Source organism: Lithobates pipiens, unplaced genomic scaffold (genome assembly GCF_037356315.1).
Source record: "Lithobates pipiens isolate NorthernLeopardFrog02 unplaced genomic scaffold, aLitPip1_a1.2 Scaffold_19, whole genome shotgun sequence".
NCBI classification, from domain to species: Eukaryota; Metazoa; Chordata; class Amphibia; order Anura; family Ranidae; genus Lithobates; species Lithobates pipiens.
In genome coordinates, this window is record NW_027507764.1 from 55,489,733 (window position 1) to 55,514,238 (window position 24,506).

Genomic DNA, 24,506 nt, shown 5'->3' on the forward strand with positions numbered 1-24,506 from the left:
GTAACGGAAAACAGTAGAAGAGCACACGGCAGGAAACAGGAAGCTAACACACAAAGGAATACACAATGGTTGATCAGCACTGATGGCCTGCAGTGCACAGGTTAATATAGGGCTCCCTGATAGGGCCTGGGGTGGAGCCACGCTTAGAGGAGAGGTTATAAAAACCACCAGGTGGAAGTGGCTGGCCTCTAGTATATACACAGCAGGACTTTTTCAGCCAACTTTCACCAAATCATGTGGTTTTTCTGCTCTTTACCGCCACCTTTGGTCAACTTCTGTATTGTTGTCTGATCTTTTGCATTGGTTCTGAGCATGCCTGTTTGTACTTTGTACAAAAGTCCTATGGTTTTCTGTACACACGATCAGACTTTGCTCCATCGGACTTTTGTTGCCAGAAAGTTTGTCCGTTCGCACAGTCAACAAAAGTCTGATGAAAACCAAAAAAGTTTGTCCGATGGAGCGTACACACGGTCGGATGTTGCTCCAAAACAGCAAATTTGCATATTTGTTGTCAAAAAGTCTGATCGTGTGTATGGGCCTTTAGTGGAAGAAGTTCTGAAATGATTTATCTTGGTCTCGCTTTTTTACATCACAGAACCCTGACATTTTAACAGGGATATGTCAATTTTTATATCTACTGTACATCTGCCTCATCAGGTATAGCCTCTTTGAACTGCTAAGGGAGGGAAGTTAACGTCTCTGGAACCCAGGGAGTCGTAGAAAAAGGAGTTATTGAGGGATGCGTGTGCATCTGAACATGGTTAGTAAAAGGCATTATCCTTCAGCCCTAGACACAGGGTCTCGAATGTCTTCATGTAAATACAGTCATAGAGAAGTCTTTAGCAGGGCCCAGATTTGAAGTGGAAATATCTTTGGTGCCTTAGAGTAGTGGTCATCAACCCTGTGCTCAGGGCCCACTAACAGGCAAGGTAATTTGCTGCTCAGTGATTGCAGTATTCTAGTCTATCTCCCCAAGGTAATATATAAAACCTGGCCTGTTAGTGGGCCCTGAGGACAGGGTTGATGACCACTGCCTTAGAGACCTACTGTATATGCGAAGACAATAAAAGGACTTTCTTCCAAATGGAACATTTCTGTTGCCCTTGGAAAATGGGAACACCGTAAAATTCTAGTCCCTTCTTGGCTAAAGTAAATTTACTGACGCTTGTGAAGCTTCTAAAGAATATGACAACTTAGAGAGCTGTTCAGTGCCAACTGAAATTTAGCTGAAATTAATCCAGGATTTGTCACCTTATTGATAATCTGTTTCTGAATAGGTTCTGTAATTATTTCTACTCTCCATTTCACAGCCTGGTTTCATGAGATATGATTAGCGGCTTAAATAGAGATTCAGCCACCGCCAGAAAGTCCAACTGCAGCAAAATATGTATACGAGTGATAATCTGTCATGGACCCTGCGATATTTCTTCATCACTGTTATGCTTTCCTATCTCTCAGGTGTTTGTGGATATACTAGTGTTCAATTCACTGTGTCACAATTCCAGTTTAAAAAAATCAGTGCATGTTTATTAAAGTAGAAATTAGTAATTATAACTACATTTAACTATTCATCTGTTTTTCCTTTATGCTTATTTAATGCTTATTAAAGGTCGTTCGAGATTAACATTTAATCCTCAGCATATCAATGGTAATCAATTGATTACATACATTTTTAATGTTCAAATATGCTCACTCTCTCCTGGGATGAAATCAAAAGTATAGTTTTAGAGAACTGATTAGAGAATTGATTGGACAAAACTAACCTTTGAACTAACCTATTAGGGGTTTGAGAAAATTTACCATTTACCTTAAATTCAACAAAACTGCAAAAGAAAAAAAAAATAAGATTCTTTACTCCATTTAAAACAATACAGCTTGGTCAAGGACCATTCAGCCTGTGATTGGATAGTGAAGGAACAGAAACAAGCTGAGGAGGTCAACCTTGTAATCCTCCCTCCTGTCAACCAGCTCCCTGTGCTATGTAGCAAAGCTTGATTGATTTGCAATGCTACTCCTTAACCACTTGCCTACCAGGCACTAACACCCCCTTCCTGCCCAGGCCATTTTTCAGCTTTCAGCGCTGTCGAACTTTGAATTACAATTGCTACATGGTACCCAAACACATTTTCTTCACACAAATAGAGCTTTCTTTTGGTGGTATTTAATGACTGCTGGGTTTTTTATTTTTTACAAAAAAAAAAAAGACCAGAAATTGTGAAAAAAAAATGTTTTTTACTTTTATTCTGCCAGTAAATTTTGTAACTAAGTAATTTTTCGCCTTCACTGATGTGCACAGATAAGGCGACACCGATGGGCACTGATAGGCTGAACTGGTGGGCATTGATGATGTGGCACTTATGGGCACTGATTAGGTGGCACTGATGAGGAGGCACTAATATGCCACACTTATGGGCACTGATATGTGGCACTGATGAGCACTAATAGGTGGCACTGATAGGCAGGAGTGGCGGGCACTGATAGGCAGCACTGGTGGGCATGGATAGGCAGTATAGATGGGCACTGATGGGCATTGATGGACAGTAATGATTGCCAGCACTGACTGACATGGCTAATGGGCACTGATTGGTGGCACTTGTGGGCACTGCTTTCTGCCACTGGTGGGCACTGTATTGTGACACTATATTTCTTTATTGTAATCAGGGCACTAATGATCAGTGCCCTGATTAGATTCCTAGATATTTCCCTGTGAGGAGATGCCACTGATCGGCTCTCCTCGCCACACACTCTGTCAGTGTGAGGTGAGGAGAGCCGATTACCGGCATCTCCGTGTTTACATGTGACTGGCTGTGATTGGACACAGCCGATCACATGGTTAAAGAGCCGCAAACGTGGCTCTTTACACAGATCAGGGTTGTGCCGTTTCCTAGCAACTAGGCACGGCCATTCTGGGACGCCGTCATATGAAGGCGTCCCAGAACAAGAGCCGCACTGCCCCGCTGTCATTTGACGGTGGGAGGGCGGCAATCAGTTGAAGTAATTCTAAAGCCAGTTTTTTTTTATCTTAATACATTCTATGCATTAGGAAAGGGGTTGGCAACCTCGGCCCTCCAGCTCTTTTAAAACTACAAGTCCCAATAAGTACTGTACATGGTATCTATCTGTAAATGAGCAGAGAGACAACATCACAGCACATTTCTCAACATTTACTGTCCTGAGCATGGATGGATTAAGACAATTGAAAGCAGTTTGAGGAACACCAGAGGTATATTTTGATTTATAATTTAAAGTATACATAAACCCTCACCTTGTAAAAGAACCCATTCACATACCTCCCAACATTTTGAGATGGGAATGAGGGAAACATATCAGAAAAAGTATGCAGTCATAGGGCACGCCCCTTGCCACACCCCTTAAAGCAGAATTGTAGAAAAAAACAAGATTGGCTAAACCCACAAGTGCTTTTTTTTACCACTACTATTCCTTTATATTGACTTTTGGAATTTACAAATGCAGTAATTTAGAAATCAGATGAAAGGTTTAGCGCTGGAAAACACTTTTTGATAGATAAAAAGTGCATTTTATACACATCTATATAGATCAGACCAAAATGAGGAACAAATGAGGAGGAGTGAGGGACAGAGGGACATTGCTCCAAATCAGGGACAGTTGGCAGCTATGCATTCAGATTAAGGCCCCTATTACACCAGCGGACCAATCGGTGAACCCAATAGGACCACCCGTTGTTTTATATGGAGCAGCAGATACCCACCGGCACCTGATCTGATCCAGTCCATTAAAAACAGATGAATGGGAATCCGTTTCCCATCTGTTCAGCATATCGGATTGGATGACAGTTGGATGGAAACAGACAGGTAGTCCATTTCCATTCGACCGCTCCATAGAGAACAGTGGGCTGTGTCCATGTCCGCTCTCTGCATAGCGGAGCGGACACAGACCTGTCCTCCGCCTGCTCAGTGGGGTATCAGTGGAGAGATTCCCTGCTGAACAGGCGGATCCGCTGGACGGAGCCAACCCTTCTGAAAGGGGAAATGAAAAACAAAAAATTTGTGTATATGTAGGGGTCAGCCCCTAGGATTACTGAACTATATTGCACTGTGTTCCATCTATAATATATACAGCCTGCTATTTCCAGTTTAGCCACAAGATGTCACTGTTGCTGCCGACCCTTCAGAGGAGAGGAAACAGGAAGTGGCAGTGAGAGAGATCTGTGAGGAGTGTGTGGGCAGCTGAGGAATTCCTGTGCGGAGCTGAGGAAAAGTCAAGTCTGTCCTGAGGAGAGGGAGACTTTGTGTGGATAAAGAGTCGCAGTATCCAGCTAAAGATCGGGCACCTCGGGCAGAGAGAGAGAGCTGTGGTGATTTTGGGCCGCATCTGTGTTCATCCATCCGTCCCAGACGGGCAAGCTGCAGCACTAGGAACTGGACTTCACCTGCCTCATGAAGGAGGCCAAGACAAGGGACCCTCCAGCTGTCTAACAAACTGTGAGTGAGCACCGGTGCTGGATTGTGATAGGGAATAGTACAGTCCCTACTGAGATAGTACGTTGTAGAAACGTGTCCCGATAAGCGGGAATCAGGCAGGACATATTAGAAGAGGGTAGCCTGTATCACTGTGCATGTGTTGGCGGGAAAGCCATTTTGTGTACCACATTCCAGTTAGCCTTACTGTAAACTACTGTGAATTGTTAATACTGTTATCCTCCTCCTCCGGCCATTATATCTTACTGTTTAATAAAGCCGGTTTTTGTTTCAGCCTCCTTGTCTGCTGTCCCGTACTTGAAACCTGCATTGCGGTCTCCTATACCTCTGACCGCTACAAGTGGCGCTGCGAGCAGGGTACGGTTACAGAGATGGAGGCGGCTGAAGGCAACGTACCTGATGTTGATGTGAATGCCTTAGGTAATGGTGGAACCCCTACAAGGACCCTCCCTATGGGCATGCTTTTTAACTTGTTGCCAAAATTTGATGGCCAGAACATGTCACTGTCAGACTGGGTGACGAGATTACAGAGCGTTGCTAGAATTTACAATGTCAGCCCAGAGCTACAGGTGGAAATTGCTTTGGCTGCCCTGGAGGGTGAAGCGCGGAAAACTGTTTGCTTACAACCGGAAGCTACGCGCAGTACCTTGAAAGAGATTGTGCGCTTTCTAGAAGAAATATACGGTGAAACAGCTAGTGCGGGCCACCTCCGGGCAAAGTTCTTCTACCGGGTACAGCAGGAAAATGAAGGGGTCTCACAATATGCAACGGCTCTACAGGAAGTACTGGCTGAGATACAGAAAAAAGAGGCAGACGGGATAACCGCCATGGGATCCGCAGACCGGATACTGAGGGAACAATTGATCCTGGGACTCTACAGCTCTCACCTGAGACAAGCCCTACGGGAACGAGTCAGAGTGGACCCTACACTGAATTTTCGGCAAATATTGGCTGAGGCCGTGGAGCGAAGTAAAGAAGAAATTTATGCCTCTGGAGTGATACGGACCCAGACCGCCTCCCTCGGGGTTGCGAAGAATGAAGAGGTCCTGGTTAGAGTGGTGCAGGACCTACAAAGCTCCCTGGGTCTCATGCATGAGAAGTTGACGCAAATAGAGAGACGGATGGATTTGAGCTACCCCCCTGAGGTTGCATATCTGGGGCAACAACAACCTTATCAGACTGCCTCGATGGTTCCTGCACCAGAGCATCCTTACCCACGTATTCCCACCTACCGAGTCCCTCAATATCCTCCAGTGAGCTCGGCCAGTCCAGGCCTACGGGCGCCTCCCGCACACAGACAGAGAGAACAACGCAGAGAGGCTCAGTGCTGGCGGTGTGGAGAAAAAGGACACTTCGCTAGAGAATGCCGGAGGGACCTGCCTAGACGCCCAGAGCCGGCGTTAAACTTCAGGCCCCCGCAGTAATGAGGCACACTGCGGGGGAAGTAGAGTGTCAGGCCACTCAGCACAGCTCCGAACACCTGGTTGCAGGATGTCCCACCATAAGAGCCGAGTTTGAAGGCATTCCAGTCAACTGTTTAGTGGACACCGGATCACAGGTAACGACCATGCCTCAGTCATATTTCAACCGTTACTTTCAAGCACTGGCCAAGCCAGAACAGGGGACATTGATCCGGGTCACAGCAGCTAACCAGCAACAAATCCCTGTCACAGGTGTCGTATGGATGAATGTACGTCTGTGTGGACAGGAAGTTGGAAAAAAAGGTATCCTGCTGGTCCCTGAAACCTTCAAAGAAGATGTACCGGTGATAATGGGCATGAATATCCTGCGAGAGTTGGATCAAATTATGTTCACTAAAAGGGGGCCGGGCTATTGGAAGAATGCCACTCCACACAAACCAACGCAAAAGGCATTTCAACGGTTAATCCGGTTTTGTGGGACACAGAAGAGTGTCCCAGTACATCAGTCTGTAGGAAATATTCGAGTGCCGGGAAGGGCTACCCTTACCCTCCCTCCTGATCGGGAGACTATACTGACTTTGCCCGTGGGAACCTCCCGCAACCTTGAAGGTATGGAGGTGATCATTGAGCCTGCAGGCCTGGGAGAGTTAGGTCAGGATGTCCTAGTGGCCCGGACACTGGCAGTAGTCCAAAATGGACGAGTACCCATAAGAGCTGTAAACGTTGGACAACGGGAAGTCTCTCTGGTGCCAGGAGTGGAACTGGCTCGCGTGTACCTACATCGGGGAGAAGTGCTGAGTCAGGGAGAAGTGACTCTAGCTCCGATAGGCAATTCTGCTTGGACCTTGGCAGTTACTGCAAAGCCTGCAGAGGCACCGACCCCAGAATGGAATGGGACAGTCATCTTGGAACAAATGGAGATAGATGTGAAAGCTCTAAGTCCGGATCATTTACGAGCAGTTGAAACCATGCTGTGGGAGAATCAAGCTGCGTTTGCCCGCAATGCCAATGACTTTGGTTGCACAGATGCTATCACCCATGAGATACCGACGGGGGACACTCCCCCAAGCCGAGAGAGATATCGACAGATTCCACCCAAGTTGTATCAAGAGGTGAAGACATTGCTGAAACAGATGATCGATTCAGGAGTGGTTCGGGGTAGTCAAAGTCCCTGGGCAGCCCCAGTGGTGCTTGTCAAGAAGAAGGATGGCACCATTCGATTTTGTGTGGATTACCGGAGATTGAATGCGTGCACAGTGCGGGACTCATATCCTCTGCCTCGCATCGAAGAGTCCCTAACAGCCCTAGGGCGGGCTAAATACTTCTCCACCTTGGATTTAGCAAGTGGATACTGGCAGGTACCGGTGGCTGAACAAGACAAGGAAAAGACAGCATTCATACTTCCCATGGGTCTGTTTGAATTTAATAGGATGCCATTTGGGCTGTCTAATGCCCCAGGAACCTTTCAGAGGCTGATGGAAAAATGTCTGGGAGATCTAAATTTTGAAGCTACCCTGATATACTTGGATGATATTATAGTGTACTCTGCTACTTTTGAAGAACACTTGGCCCGATTAGGACAGGTACTTGAGCGACTGCGGGCCCATGGCCTGAAGATAAAGCCAAAGAAGTGTCATCTCTTCAAGAAGGAGATCGAGTACTTAGGCCATACGGTGTCCAAAGACGGGGTGCTGCCATCCCAAAATAAAGTGGCTGCCATTCAACAATGGCCGGAGCCTAGAACGCTGCGTGAGTTGAAGGCCTTCCTTGGTCTGACTGGTTACTACCGGCGGTTCATCAAAGACTATGCAAAGATAGCGGGCCCTCTGAATGAGATTTTGAGAGGAACTGCTGGGCAATCCAAGAGTCAAAGTGTTCCCTGGGGACAGAAGCAAGAGGAGGCCTTCCTGACCTTGAAAGAGGCTCTGACATCGGCCCCCATCTTGGCTTATGCTGATTTTGACAAACCATTCTTCTTATCTACTGACGGTAGTCTCTACGGACTCGGGGCAGTGTTGTCACAGATGCAGGACGGACACGAAAGAGTGATTGCCTATGCCAGTAGGTCCCTGCGGGATACGGAGCGAAACCCTCATAACTATAGTTCCTTCCGGCTAGAGCTCCTTGCCCTGGTGTGGGCCATGACAGAGAAGTTTGCCGGTTACCTTACATATACATATAAAAAATATTATAAAGCCCTTTTTTTTAAAAAAGGTGATTACATTGCCTCTGTTTTCAGCTACATTAGAGCTGGGGGGAGGAGAAACAGCAGTCCACTGGTCTTCCCAAAACTTGGCTGTGCAGAGGGGGTTTGTCAGTCTGAACATTGGAGGAGAGCAGGCTTAGACCCCATACACACCATTAGACTTTCTGCAGATTTTTGTCTTCAGATTTACCAAAGCCATATGATTTGAGGTCAAACCCTAAAAGTTTCAATGTGTATACAATCAGGCAGGCACTTGCACTACATGGTTTTGGTAAATCTGAAGACAAAAATCTTCAGAAAATCGAATAGTGTGTATGGGGTTTTAGTTACCAGCATAGCTAGAGAACTGACCACGCTGTGCTCTTCCTACTTAGTGTGGTCAATTTTTGATATGAAAACAGAGAGACTGGCAGGAACACCAGGGATTTCACACAAAGGGAGCAATACAGAGAGAAAAGGAGACTTTCTCATACAAGTACATGGTACAGCAGACACATATTATGAATATGAAATGTTGGGGTAACAAATTCGTTACGCTTTTCCAGGCTCAGGTCTCCAAATCCCCAAAAGTCCCTTTATATGGAGAAACAAGGTCTCTTATACCTGTATCATATTATAGTGATGCCCAGACAGTCTACAGCCTATGAAGGACACCTCCTTTCCTGTTTAATCACTGTATATAGTGTTGGTTACGTATATTATGCAGATTTTACATGGTAGAACAAAACTAACGAGAACAGGCCAAACTATCAACAACTAATTAGCAGCAATCAGATGTCATTAGTAAAATACAAATCAATCCATACAGTAACAGTAAATACATTTACAGTAAGTCCACAAGTGATGAGTCACATACAGTATACTAAGAAAATGCTGACGCCCCAGCAAGCCTTCCTATTGGATGTAAGCTCCGGGTGATAGGCAGGTCAGTAGGGCGCAGCCAGCATTCAGAGAAAGATTAAAGAGCCAGACAGTTAAACGCAGTGAAAATAGTGTGCACTGATAGAAATATAAAAGCATCAATTTATAATACGGTGCTGCAGAGCGGCTTACATGCATTACTCACTGCTACATGCAGAATTCACAGTGACACTGCCATGGTGATATTTACCTTCCTTCTCTGCTATGTGGAGCTTCTTAGGATGGATTGTTGGGTGGGGTGAGAATGCTGCTGGAAGGAAGGAATGAGCCTGGAGTTCTTGATACAGCAGAAGAGATGCTGACAGTAACTACTGCATGATGCTGCTTGAGAATCCGCTGTATCATGCTGGCCCGGACTCTGTCTCATTAGCATCAGACCATAAGCCACCCCCTTCTCCTCCACCTCCCCTTGTTTCTGCTCGGGAGGGGAGCCCTGGATCTGCCAGCTCCTTGCACAAGGGGCACACGTTTATCTCAATGAGACAGCTATTAGCAAGTGTGGGCAACCTGCAGCCCTCCAGCTGTTGGGGAACTGCAAGTACCAACATGCATTGCTAGATGGCTTGCTGTTAACTGCTTCAATACCAGGCACTTTTACCACCTTCCTGGACAGGCCAAATTTTCAGCTTTCAGCGCTGTCACACTTTCAATGACAATTGCGCAGTCATGCAACGCTGTACCCATATGAAATTTTTATAATTTATTTGAGACAGATGGAGCTTTCATTTGGTGGTATTTAATCACCGCTGGGTTTTTTATTTTTTGCTAAAAAAACAAAATAATACTGAAAATTTTGAAAAAAAAATAGTTTTTCTTAGTTTCTGGTAGAACATTTTGTAAATAAGCAATTTTTCTCATTGACTGATGGGCACTGATGAGGCAGCACTGAAGGGCATTGATGAGGTGACAATAATGAGGAAGCACTAATAGGTAGCACTGATGGGGGGCACGGATGAGCAGGCACTGATGGGCACTGAAAGGCAGCACTGATGGGCAGTGATTGGCAACACTGCTTGGCACTGACTCACATCACTGATGGGCACTGAAGAGCAACAAAGCTAATAAAGGGTCTGGAGGATATTAGTTACGAGTAGGGATGAGCTTGGTATTCGACTCGAACATCGGCTGTTTGCACGTTCGGCAAATACCGAACGTTATGGGCCGTTTGCGCCAAATTCGTGTGGCGCTCACGGCCCACAATGCACTGCGCCATCGCAGTGCATTGCTGGCTCATGCTTGGCCAATCACAGCGCCGGTAGTGAAGAGAGCAATAATTGATAATTGGCCACAGGCAGGATGCCTGTGTCCAATTATAGCTCAGGGTGGTTTAGTACACTCCCCACACTATATAAGGCCGCCAGCGCGGCGGCCTTGTGTAGTGTGTTCCGGCGTGCAGGGAAAGAGCTAGATAGGCAGGGACAGTGTGTTCTTTTCTCAGGCATCTGCAGGAGCTAGTGGGTGTTGTGTGCCTTCAGCACAGTATACACCTGTATCTACCCTTTATTGCTGGTGTTCTCTCATACAGGCATCTGCAGGAGTTAGTGGGTGTTGTGTGCTTCCACCACAGTATACGCCTGTATCTACCCTTTATTTCTGGTGTTCTCTCATACAGGTATCTGCAGGAGTTAGTGGGTGTTGTGTGCCTCCAGCACAGTATACACCTGTATCTACCCTTTATTGCTGGTGTTCTCTCATACAGGCATCTGCAGGAGTTAGTGGGTGTTGTGTGCCTCCAGCACAGTGTACACCTGTATCTACCCTTTATTTCTGGTGTTCTCTCATACAGGCATCTGCAGGAGTTAGTGGGTGTTGTGTGCCTCCAGCACAGTATACACCTGTATCTACCCTTTATTGCTGGTGTTCTCTCATACAGGCATCTGCAGGAGTTAGTGGGTGTTGTGTGCCTCCAGCACAGTGTACACCTGTATCTACCCTTTATTTCTGGTGTTCTCTCATACAGGCATCTGCAGGAGTTAGTGGGTGTTGTGTGTCTACAGCACAGCACAGTATACACCTGTATCTACCCTTTATTGCTGGTGTTCTCTCATACAGGCATATGCAGGAGTTAATGGGTGTTGTGTGCCTCTAGCACAATATACACTACTGTGTAGTGTACTGCTGGTTTTCCCATCTCCCTGCAGGCCATTACTATGTCTGGAGGGCCAACAAGGAGAGGCAGTCACGAGCCAATAAAAGAGGGCAAGCAGGCTCTGTGTCTAGAGACAACAGTGCTGGTCGTGGACGCGGTGCATCGTCATCAGCACGCGGCCATGGGATACGCTTGTCCTTATTTTCGGCAGCTGGATGCATTGAGCCGCATCATGCCGAAGACTTGGTAGAGTGGATGACCAAGCCCTCTTCATCCTCCTCATCCTCTCTCACCCAGGCTCAGGGTACTAGCAAAGCATCTGCCAACGCGTCCTCTTCCCTCGTCTCAATGTCATTATCAGTCACTCCTTCCCTAGACCCACCATGTCCTCCTGAGGAGTCCCCTGAACTGTTTGAGCACAGTGTTGGTTACATGAACCAGGAGGATGTCCAGCGTTTTGAAGGCTCTGATGATGATACCCAGCTAGAGGAAGGCAGTAGCGTGAGCGCAGAGAGAGGGGATGCTCAAGAAGGACAGCAATCTGGCAGTCATGTTCCACCAGCTGCAGCATACTGCAAGGTTTGCTCCAGTGATGAAGAGGGAGGGGACGATGAGGTCACTGACTCCACGTGGGTGCCTGGTAGGAGAGAGGAGGAGACACATCTCCAACGAGGCAGGATGCCCTCCGGGGGCCAGCTTAGGGGCAGAACACCGACTGAATCACATCGCAGAGCTCCGCCTGTGCAGGGCGCTGCCTCTGCGCGTTATTCTAAAAGTTCTTTGGTGTGGGCCTTTTTTGAGACCAGTGCATCAGATCGCACCGCTGCTATTTGCAACATATGTCTCAAGCGTATCTCGCGTGGCCAAAACATCAGCTGCTTGGGCACCACATGCTTGACCAGACATATGTTGACCTGCAATGCAACTCATTGGCAAGCGTACCTTAAAGACCCACACCAAAGAACAAAGCGGACCTCTCCTTGCTCCTCATCAGCTGGGATCTCCAACCCCACTAGACCTTCAGTCCTCTCTGAAACCTGCACTGAGAGGAATGAAGGTGTAGAATTAGGTGTGTCACAGCCAAGTACCTGCGGGCACTCTGCTAGCAGTACACCCAAGTCTGACTGTAGCAGGCAAATTCCCCTGCCCAGCTGCTGGACCGTCGAAAGAAGTTCACTCCCAGCCATTCAGCGGCTGAATGCTAGCTTGGCTAAATTGCTAGCAGTTCAAGTGCTGCCTTTTCAGTTGGTAGACTCGGCCCCCTTCCGTGTGTTTGTGCAATGTGCGGTTCCTCAGTGGCAGGTCCCCAAACACCACTTTTTCTAAAGGAAGGCAATTCCGTCTCTCTACTGGCATGTGGAATGCAATGTCCTTGCCTCGCTGCACTGGGCGGTCAGCGGTAAGGTGCATATTACCGCTGACTCATGGTCCAGCAGGCATGGACAGGGATGTTACCTATCTTTCACGGCCCATTGGGTCACTCTTCTGGCAGCTGGAAACAGTGCAGGACAAGGTGCAGTAGTGTTGGAGGTTGTTCCGCCACCACGCCTCCAAAATGCTACTGCTGGTTGTGACACACCTCTCTCCTCCACCCCCTCCTCTTCTTCTTCCTCCATGGCCTCTTCCACTGCTCTGTCCTCGGAACCAGGGGTGCTCCGTAGGCATTCAAGGGGGTACGCAAGTACGCAGGCAAAAAGATGCCATGCCGTGCTTGCGCTAGTTTGTTTGGGGGACAGGAGCCACACTGGGGCAGATATTTTGTCAGCTCTGCAGGGGCAGGCCGAGGTGGTTGATGCCACGCCAGCTTAAGCCAGGAATGGTGGTTTGCAACAATGGCACCAACCTCCTCTCCGCCCTCCGACAGGAACAACTGACTCATGTGCCCTGTGTGGATCACGTCCTTAACCTGGTGGTGCAGCAGTTCTTGGGCAGGTACTCGGGCTTACAGGATGTCCTGAGGCAGGTCAGGAAAGTCTGTGTGAATTTCTGCCGATCATTTAATGCCAGTGCTCGGCTGGCTGAGCTCCAAAAGGAGTTGAACCTGCCCAAGAACCGACCTTATATGTGACATGCCCACCAGGTGGAACTCAACATTGGCCATGCTGCAGCAGCTGCACACGCAGCGGAGGGACATCAATTAGTACCTGTGCGACTACGGCATCAGGACAGGGTCAGGGAGCTCGGTTTTTTCTCACCACGCCAGTGGGGCATGATCAAGGATGCATGCACTGTCCTGTCACCATTTGAGGAGGTCACGAGGATGGTGAGCAGTGACAGGTGCATGCATCAGTGACACTGTACCTCTTGTCCACCCGTTAGAGCATACGCTGCGTGGAATAATTGACAGGGCACTTGAGGCAGAACAGAGGCAGGAAGAGGAGGACTTCCTTGCCTCTCAAGGCCCCCTTTATCCAGACAGTGTTCCTGCTGTCCCATCCATCACACAGGACAAGGAGGAGGAGGAGGCTTGTGTCAGCATGGAGGTGGAGCCTGGCACTCAGCATCAGCCTTTTAGGGATGATTTACAGTCCCAAGAAATACGTGGACTTGTACGTGGCTGGGAGGAGGTGGCTGCAGATCATGTTGTCCTTAGTGACCCAGGGGACTCCGGACCGAATGCCTCAGATAACCTACGCTGCATGGCCTCCCTGATCCTGCAAAGTCTGCGGAAGGATCCTCGTATTCTTCGGATCAAGGAGAGGGACCATTACTGGCTGGCCACTCTCCTTGATCCACGGTACAAGGGTAAAGTTGTGGACCTTATCTTGCCATCGCAGAGGGAGCAGAGGATGAGACATCTCCGGAAGGCCTTGCAGAAAGGTCTGTGCAATGCGTTCCCAGAGACTGGGAGGTTACAAACTCCTGGTCCTGGACAACGTTTTGCTGAGGCTTCGTCAGTCACAATTTTTTAGTCCGCAGCCCCAAGGTATGATCAGTTCCAGCAACCATCGCCAGCGTCTGATTTACATGGTGCAGGAATACCTAGGGGCAAGGTCAGACTTGGACACCTTTCCCACCGAAAATCCTCTGGCTTACTGGGTCTTGAGGATGAATCACTGGCCAGAGCTTGCACAGTATGCAATTGAGCTACTGGCCTGTCCTGCATCCAGCGTTCTTTCGGAACGCACCTTCAGTGCTGCTGGTGGCTTTGTAACCGATCACAGGGTGCGCCTGTCCACCGACTCAGTTGATCGACTGACCTTCATAAAGATGAATCAGTCTTGGATCACCACCAGCTACCAAGCACCTGAAGCTGATGTAACCGAATATTTTTTTTTGAAATGTCACATCCCTTCAAGTCTGCCTATGCTGATGCTGACACACTGTCCTGTTATGTTGACTGACTATCCTTTTCCTCCTCAATGATCCTTCTGATATCTTGGAAGAACTTTTTTGGTTCTGGGTGATGCCACCAGCCCAATTTTTCAGCCCCTGTTTAACAGGGGCGTGTAATTAGAGTGCAATGCTTTGCAGCAGGGCTCATTCCTGCACTCCAACTAGAGTATATGGGAGAGGTTGCAGTGTCGTGGCACCAGCACCAGTGCCAGTGCCTAAGGCCCAATTTTTCAGCCCCTGTTTAACAGGGGCATGTAATACAATTTTTGATGCAATGCTTTGCAGCAGGACTCATTCCTGCACTCCAACTAGAGTATATGGGAGACTTTGCAGTGTCGTGGCACCAGCACCAGTGCCTAAGGCCCAATTTCATGTAATTACAATTCTTGATATAATATTTCACAGCAGGGCCCGTTCCTGTGAACACCGAGAGTAACTGTGAGGATTTATAGTGTTGTGGCACCAGCATCACCACCACAACCACCAAAGGCCCAATTTTTCTACCACTGTTCAACAATGGCATGTAATTACAATTCTTGATATGATTGTTCCCAGCAGGGTGCTCCAGCAAGAGTCATGTTGAGGGCTTACAGTGTTGTGGCAACACCAACACCTTAGGTCCCCATTTCTGCAGAGTATATAGGGCAGGCCTCTACTTTCAAACATCCAACTTACAAACGTCTCCTGCTTTCAAACGGAAGGAGACAACAGGAAGTGAGATGAAAAAAGACGGATGTCCAAAAAAATTATACAGGGGTGATAACCCTTTCCTAAAATAGATTTTTTGACTGGAGCTACACTTTTAAAATGTACCAGTTCAAAATTACAAACAGATTCTACTTAACACAACAAACCTACACAGTTCCTGTCTGGTTTGCACCGCTTGTATACTGCTGCTCTGAGTATATAGGGCCTGGGGGCCCCACACCTTTCTTTTTTTTTTGATTTGGGTACTGGGTTCCCCTTAATATCCGTACAAGACCCAAAGGGGCTGGTAATGGGCAGGGGGGCTACCCATGCCATTTCTCTCAATGATTTTCATCCGTATTGCCGGAACCAGATATTACATTAAAACCACAAGCAGCTTTAAATTACTCTTTTTTCCGTTAAATGTCATTTTGTGCAGGGACTGTTCTAAACACGGGAAACACGTGGCACTTCACAGGCATACTACAGACACCCCCCAGGCACGATATTTAAAGGAATATTTCATTTTATTTTTTTCACTTTAATCGTTATTAAAATCAGTGCTCCCAAAAAAACGGCTGTTTTAAAAAAAAATGTAGGCATTGACCCATGTGCCCTGGGGCAGGACCCGGGTCCCCAAACCCTTTTTAGGACAATATCTTGCATATTAGCCATTAAAATTAGCACTTTTTATTTCGAACGTTCGAGTCCCATAGACTTCAATGGGGTTCTAGAGTTCACACAAATTTTCGGTCCGTTCGAAAGTTCTGGTGCGAACCAAACCAGGGGGTGTTCGGCTCATCCCTAGTTATGAGGAAAGGTTGCGAGCACTGAACTTATTCTCTCTGTAGAAGAGATGCTTGAGAGGGGATATGATTTCAATTTACAAATACCGTACTGGTGACCCCACAATAGGGATAAAACTTTTTAGCGGAAGGTGTTTAACAAGACTCGTGGCCACTCATTAAAATTAGAAGAAAAAAGGTTTAACCTTAAACTACGTAGAGGGTTCTTTACTGTAAGAGCGGCAAGGATGTGGAATTCCCTTCCACAGGCGGTGGTCTCAGCAGGGGGCATTGATAGTTTCAAGAAACTATTAGATAAGCACCTGAACGACCGCAACATACAGGGATATACAATGTAATAGTGACATATAATCACACACATTGGTTGGATTTGATGGACTTGTGTCTATTTTCAACCTCACCTACTATGTAACTGTTGGGGCTGCACTGATCATCAGTGCCCTGCGTATCTGTGCAGGTCTCCCCCTGTGAGGAAATACCAGTGATCGGCTCTCCTCTCCTCATACGCTGTCAGTGTGAGCAGAGGAAAGCCGATAACCTCCATTTCCTTGTTTAAATGTGATCAGCTGTGATTGGTCACGACTGGTTACATGGGTAAAGAGGCACATCATCGGCTCTTTACCGAGCTCAGGGATGCGCCATTTCCCAGGGTGTCTGGAAGGGCTAGCCAATATCCAAGGTGGCGGCCGAAGAATACGAACACTTTCGGTGCATCTGCACGTGCCTGTGCGCGCACATGTGTGCACACGTGCATATGCACGCACACGTGTGTGCATGAGCGCATCTTTGCGCACACATGTGCGCATGCGCGCGCGCCCGCTAACAGCTTTGGCGCCCAACAGCCTATTTAAATACTGCACAGATTCGGTGCTGTCTGCTCTACAGCGTTCCCGTGTGTTCCTGCTACTTGGGACTGGTGATTTGTGCTAGGAGGCGGGATTTGAGGGGTTTGTGCTATAAGAGGTAAAGAGGGGGAGGGAATTTGTGCTAGGAGGCAATTTTCTTTGGGGTGGGGGATTTGTGCTAGTAGGGGTGATTGGGGGTATTTATGCTAGGAGGGGAAATCGTGGGGGGGGGGTTGTGCTAGTAGGGGGGATTGGGGGGAGAATTTTTTGCTGGGTGGGGGATTTCGGATAGGAAGATTTCAGGGGTAGACGATTTGTGCTAGAAGGGGTGTTTTTTTGGGGGGGGTTGTGCTAGTAGAGGGGATTCAGTGTGGTGGGAGAGGAATTGTGATTGAATGGGAAATTGGTACATTTCAAGGGTAGAGCATTTGTGCTAGGAGGGGTGATTTTTATTTGGGGGGGGGGGATTGAGAGTATTTGAGCTTGAAAGGGGAATGGAGGCACAGATTTGTACTGGGAGCGGGGGAATGTATGCTTAGGGAGTAAGCATGCAGATTAGTGCTCAATTTTGTTTTGGTGGGGGGGGGGGGGGATTTTTACTGACATGTAATCCTTATACATCTGGGGGAGGCACAGTTTGGCATGTTTTCCCTGGGCTCTAGATGACCTTGTCCCGGCACTGCATATATGCAGCCGTTCGGTGGGTGGGTTATAACGCATAGGGCCGCATATATGCGTCCCAAATGTAAACATTTCTGTGCTGATAGCGTCCTGCAAATAGAGCTTTCTTTTGTTGGTATTTGATCACCACTGCATTTATTTTCTTTCTTTTTTTTTGCACTATAAACAAAAAAAGACTGACTAGGAAAAAAAAATAATAATAAATAATATTTTTTACTTTCTGCTATAAAACATATCCAATTAAAAAATAATATTTCTTCATACATTTAGGCCAATATGTATTCATATTTTTGGTTAAAAAAAATATCACAATAAGCATTTATTGATTGGTTTGCACAAAAGTTATAGCTTCTACAAACTATGGTATATATACTGGAATATTTATTGATTTTTTTATACTAGGAATGGCGGCGATCAGCGACTGACACTTTGTGGGAACCAGTGACACTAATACAGTGATCAGTGCTAAAAATATACACTGGTACGGTACTAATGACACTGACTGGGAAGGGGTAAAATATCTAGGACAATCAATGTGTGCCTAGCCAGTGTTTTTGTGTACTATGTGTGGTGCTTTTACTAGGGGAAGTAATTGTGTTGTGCTTTTACTTCCCCGCTGACAGGACAGAGCACTGCCTTGTGTGTGTGTGTTCCGGACGATCAGCGATTATCCATTGCATACCTCCCAACATTTTGAGATGGGAATGAGGGACACCTACTAGAAAACGTATGTACGCATAGGGCACGCCCCCCAATAACAAAAAAAAAAGGTTAATTAAATCCACAAGTGCTTTTTTTTACTACTATTATTCCTTTATATTGGCTTTTAAAATTGAAAAAAATGCAGCAATTTAGAATTTGGATGAAAGTTTTAGCACTAGGAAACACTTTTTGAAAGATAAAATGTGCATTTTAGATACAACTATATAGATTATACCAAAATGAGGGGCAAATGAGGAGGAATGAGGGACAGAGGGACATTGCTCCAAATCAGGGACAGTCCCTCTAAGGCCGCGTACACACGCGCGGACTGTTGGCCCAACTTTGTCCGTCCAACAGTTTGAGCGAACAGTCCGCTCAAACTTAGCATGGACGGACATGGCCACACACGACAGACGAACAGTTTGCTGAAACCGTGCACGATGACGTGAACGGCACGTACGACGGGACGAAAAATACGACGTCCTATACACTGCATTATAGCTTTCGGCGTGAAAATCCTGAGCATGCGCGAGACTTAGTTGGCCGAACAAGCCTACACACGAGCGAACAGTCCGCTGAAACAAGACAGTTTTTCGGAATTTCCGTAAGACCTTGTTCGTCCAACTGTCCGCTGAAACTGTCCGCTGAAGCCCCACACACGAGCGGACTGTCCGCCCAAACACTGTTCAGCGGACAAGGTTGGGCCAACAGTCCGCGCGTGTGTACGTGGCCTAAATCAGGGACGGTAGGAGTTATGCACCTACCCAGTGATGCAAGCCAATTCCAAAATATGCCATAACATAAAAGCCTCTTACTTTTGGCCTGCAAGTTTCTAAAGACTGTATACCGAGCCCAGTTGCAGCTGGCGGGTTCTTCTTTTGGAAGGGTTGGCAAACAAAAAACACTCCCTCCCCCGGAAGCGTGGCATGGCACTGAAACACCTCTACCCCCCCCCCCCCCCGGTCCGGCATTACCCGCAATGCTGTGGTGTCCTTTCCTCCTCTCCTGGAGTGCGGGCAGCGGCTCCGGTGTCTGCTCCTCCAGCGGTTTCCTGCGCCATGTGTCTCCATATCCGCCAAAGCGCTAGGCATCCAATAGGATCGCCGGACACTTTGGCCATTCAGGAAACAGGTCTCACAGACCTGCCTTCTGACCGGCAAGAAAGGAACTTTAGTGTGAAAATCCATTCGGTATGGTCACACAACTGGGTGGCCTCAGAGCGCAATGCCCTGGGTCCGAGGCCACCCTTTTTTGAATCCTATTAGAGCTTCTGGCTCTAATCAGGTGCTTCAAAAAAACAGCCACCCAGCATTGAAATCCATAGTCCGGCGCCACTGATATGTAGATCAGGGGACCGGACGAATGGATAGGGGAGGCGGCGACCGCGTGCCCTCTATGGAAGGGCCGCCACTGACTGAGTCACTAGTATGTGCAACTCAAGATACAATTATGGCATTCAGTTGGCTGGCACCCACTGATCGGCATCTGTTGACTGCTGAGTTTAATCACCCCCCTACCCGGTATGTACCTAGGTGGCACAGCAGAGCTACCTTGCCCTATATCTAAGTGATGCGGTTGGTAAGCGGTTAATATTGGTTTAATTTGCCTTTGTGAAGTAGCTTCCTGTTTTAAAGACCAGTCACGACTGCTTTCTCTCCTTTTTTAGGGTCGCTGGTCTTGTCTCTGTCTCCTCTTGTAGTGGGGTTACACCTTCTGGGTCCCTCCATCAGCTCTACAGGATTATCAGTGATCTGAGTGAAAGGTATGACAAAGATGCAGCCTGCAGTATCCGTAGCAGAGAGGAGTCACGAAACATTGTTGCTCACTTGCTTTCCAAGTTTATTGCGTTGAAGTGGTTGTAAACCCCCCCAAAAAAAAAAAAAAACACCTGCAAGACAAAAGGCATAGCATACTAGCTCATTATGTATTACTTACCTGAGATTGAAGCCCCCGCAGCAGTCCTCGTTCACCGATCCGGCGACATCGCTCCCGGAGTTACTTCCGGTATTATGGGCTCCGGTGCTGTGATTGGCCGGTGCCACGTTGACGGCACTGCCTAACTAAAGCAATGGCACGTATGTGCCATTGCTTCAGTGCGCATGTGCCAATGATGTCGGCACATGCAAATACAGGGGATATCGCCTACACAGTTTAGGTTTAGGCAATATCCAGGGTAGCTACAGGTAAGCCTTATTATAGGCGTATCTGTAGCAAACAATGTGTTGTAAGGGTTTACAACCACTTTAAACAGAAATGAAGAACAATTGAATGAACACACATTCAACTGATGATTACTTTCTCTATAATGACAGTGCAGAAGCATGTGGAGACGCACATCAATTTGTGTTAGCGAGTTACCCGTACTAACACATAAGGTACTAACAGAGAAAATGGATGTTAGAATAAACACAAAACTGAACAAAGATAGCATAAACTAAGTGTGACTAACCCGTATCAAAGAGAAGACACAACACAATTTTGCTCACTTGCTTTCCAAGTAAATGAGAACTTGTTGGTCTCAGTCTCCTGGAGTCACACCACAAACATTAGAGCTCCCTCTAGTTGCAGCCTAGTATTAGCATTACTGGGAGATTTATTTACTTACTTGCTACATACAGCTACATACAGCACAGTGATAATGTCTTCACAACATTTACATTGTAATATTCGGGTTTGCAAAGAAATTTGGTGTAAATAATATGGATTCATACATATTTCAAGTGGTATTGATGGTTCAGGTTTAAAAAATAAAAATAACAAACATGTTATACTTCCCTGCTCTGTGAAGTGGTTTTGTACAGAGCAGCCCCAATCCTCTCCTTCTGGGGTCCCTTGTGTGCACTCCTGGCACCTGCCCCTTGACCAATACCCCCAATAGCAAGCAGCTTGCTATGAGGGCACTGGTGAGTGCTCGCTCCCAAGCCCTGCTCTATCCGTCCACAAGGCACATAGAGCTGTGGCTTGGCCCTGCCCCACTCTCTCCTCATAGGCTCACTGGCTGTGATTGACGGCAGTTAGATGCCAATGGCTCCCACTTAGGTTTGTCACCTCATCTCTATAAACCTGAACACATATGAATTACACAGGTTCTGTGGCTGATTAACCACTTTCAGACCGGACCAATTTGCTGGTCAAAGACCAGACCACTTTTTGCGATTCGGCACTGCGTCGCTTTAACTGACAATTGCGCGGTCGTGCGACGTGGCTCCCAAACAAAATTGACGTCCTTTTTTTCCCACAAATAGAGCTTTCTTTTGGTGGTATTTGATCACCCCTGCGGTTTTTATTTTTTGCACTATAAACAAAAATAGAGCGATAATTTTGAAAAAAACACATAATTTTTAACTTTTTGTAATAATAAATATCCCCCAAAAATATATAAAAAAACATTTTTTTCCCTCAGTTTAGGCCGATACGTATTCTTCTACATATTTTTGGTAAAAAAAATCGCAATAAGCGATTATTGATTGGTTTGCGCAAAAGTTATAGCGTTTACAAAATAGGGATAGTTTTATAGCATTTTTATTAATAATTTTTTTTTTTTTTTTTTTTTACTAGTAATGGTGGCGATCTGCGATTTTTATTGTGACTGCGACATTGTGGGGGACCCATCGGACATTTTTGACACATTTTTGGGACCATTGTCATTTATACAGTAATCACTGCTATATAAATGCAGTGATTCCTGTGTAAATGACACTGGCAGTGAAAGGGTTAACCAGTGGGTGGCAGTGTAGGGGTTAAGTGTTCCTAGGGGTGTGTTACTAACTGTGGGGGGGTTGGGCTTTCATTTAGTGTACACTGATCTCTGCTCCAATCACATGGAGCAGAGATCAGCGTCACTAGTTGCTAGGCAGAATGGAAAAATGTTGTTTATACAGCATTTCCTCCATTCGGCCGCTCCGTGAGACGATCGCGGGGATGCCCGCGGCGATCGAGTCCGCGGGTCCCGCGACCGGACTCACGGGGGTCCCGACCAGCGTGGGAGCGCGCCGCCGGCGGCGCGCTCCCGATGGCACGGCGGCAACGAATATTGGACGTACATGTACGCCAATATGCCTGCCCGTGCCATTCTGTCGACGTACATCGTCGTGCGCTGGTCGGGAAGTGGTTAAGGTGGCAATTAAACTCACTTGGTGCCTTATCTGTATTAAATTAGCCTCAGAGCCTGTGTAATTTATATGTGTTTGGGTTTAAAGAGATGAGGTGGCAACCCTACGCCCGCTACAGTCTCAGCCAATAGGGAGAGGGAGTCCCAGGACAGCAGAGGGTCTTGTGCAAATTGCTGAATAGAGGTCAGGTGAGTATTAGAGGGGCTGTTGGGTAAGCAGAACACAAAAGTTTTTTATCTTCATGCATTACAATCACTTTAACCATTTACCAACCCTATACTGTAAATATATGGTAGCAAGGTGGCTCCCCTGGGCAGGATCATCTACCTGTACGTAATCCTGCACTTCCGGGTCAATGGCACACACACGGCACTGGCAACCCACTCCCACTGTTATTGAACACAGCGGTAGCCAATCAGCGGGTCCGGCAAAATGCATTTTCTACCAGGACCGATCGTTTGGGAGACAGGCAGAACGGAGGTCTGCCTATGTAAACAAGGCAGATCAACGTTCGGTGAGAAGGGAAGGTTGTGATCCTGTGTTTCTACAAAGCAGCAACACAGATCTTTGCTGTCCCATGGTAAAAGCACCTCCCCCACACAGTTAGCAAGCACTCCCTAGGCATACATTTAACCCTCTGATCGCCCCTGATGTTAACCCTTTACCTGTCAGTGTCATTAGTACAGTGACAGTGCACATTTTTTGCACTGATCACTGTATTAGTGTCACTGGTCCCCAAAAAGTGTCACATAGGGGGTAATGGTAATCTACTAAGAATGCCGGGAAGTACTAGGCACTCTACATGTAATAGCTCCCATTACAGGCAATTAAGTTCAGCTAGGTGAACATGTGAAAGAAAAATCACACTATTAGTGGCAAATATAGGGGGTAAGAGGTGTAGCGCTAAAAAAATTGTAATAATAAACAAAAAGTTAATTGATAATATAAAATTGCTGTAATGATCACAACAAAGTCCATCAGGATTGCTCAAGAAGGCTAAAGAGGAAAGACCGCCACCAACACCCGATATCACTGACTCTTACCGCCAGTGCATTGGATATGCACAATAAATGGATATAAGATTGGTTAAATACTCATTTCCTCCTACTCATCACACAATCCGCTTGATTACAGCAAGAAGTCCTTCTTCCACTGACCCACCAAATGCAATCATTCCAATCCCGTTAAAGGCTTGGCTAAACAGTGTGCTTCCACAAATGTAGTATGGCGGTCACATAGATAAAAGATGGAAGAGAAAGTCTCATTGCGCAGACATCCAGTAAAAAAGCAATTTAATTTAATAAGAAAATTTCCTCTAAACTCACATTTAATATGTAAAATATAGGCAAAAGGAAAGCGTACAGTGCTTCCTACCGACAAAATGGCAGCCACTCCTCCGTCCACATTGCTATGTCACTCATCCCTTACTCAACGTGGCTGCCATTTTGTCGCTAGGAAGCGCTGGACGCTTTCCTTTTGCCTGTATTTTACACATTAAATGTGAGTTTAGAGGAAATTTTCTTATTAAATTAAATAATATAAAATTACAGCAATTTTATATTATCAATTAACTTTTTGTTTATTATTACAATTTTTTTAGCGCTACACCTCTTACCCCCTATTTTAACTATTGTATCCAGCAATATTGTGTTAGCAGCTATTTTCTTTTATTTGATGTTTATATTTTAGCACAACAAATTTTCTTTTTTTTTATTAGCGTCAAACATGCCTTAGTAAATTTGGAATCTGCGCTAATCGGCGATTTCACAGATCTGCAAGTGCCAACTGCTACCAAGTTATCATATAGCACTGCAACCATGATCCATGAATGTGAATAAAACATTTTTATGTGAGATGTGCTCTACCTCGTGTGCATCTATGTATGTATATTCCAATTAGTATCCCTAGTTTGTTATCTTCTTTTGCTAACAAATGCAGTTATGAATGAGTATTGCAGAGTAATGTCTGCAATTCTGTAAAGTTACATGTATTAAACATTTAAGTTTCATGCCTGTCATGCCTGTTGTGCATTTCTTTATTCTTATTTCGGTGACTATAAAGCAGTAAGTATTTATGTTCATTCTTTAATCATACTACACTATTATGTACTTGTGTATTGTGTATTATCTCAGTGTACTTAGCACAAGCACTCAAGTTATGAGTTCAAATCCCAGCCAATCTATCACCGACCTAAGGCAGCTGTGTTTATTTTTCCAGTGCACAAGCAAATTAAAATAAAC

General features: G+C 46.4%; 1 protein-coding gene across 4 annotated transcripts in view; it reads right to left on the reverse strand.

The window, feature by feature from the left end:
• The window catches only part of DYNC1I1 (dynein cytoplasmic 1 intermediate chain 1), a 792,350-nt gene that overhangs the window by 652,345 nt on the left and 115,499 nt on the right, over positions 1–24,506 (reverse strand). For 3 of the 4 annotated variants that reach the window (XM_077490750.1, XM_077490749.1, XM_077490747.1), the window contains exon 1: positions 9,199–9,382. The exons of the other annotated variant lie outside the window; for it this stretch is intronic. The gene's annotated coding sequence lies outside the window, so the exon portion shown is untranslated. Of the gene's footprint in view, positions 1–9,198; positions 9,383–24,506 lie in introns of those variants that run through there. 4 annotated transcript variants of the gene reach the window in all.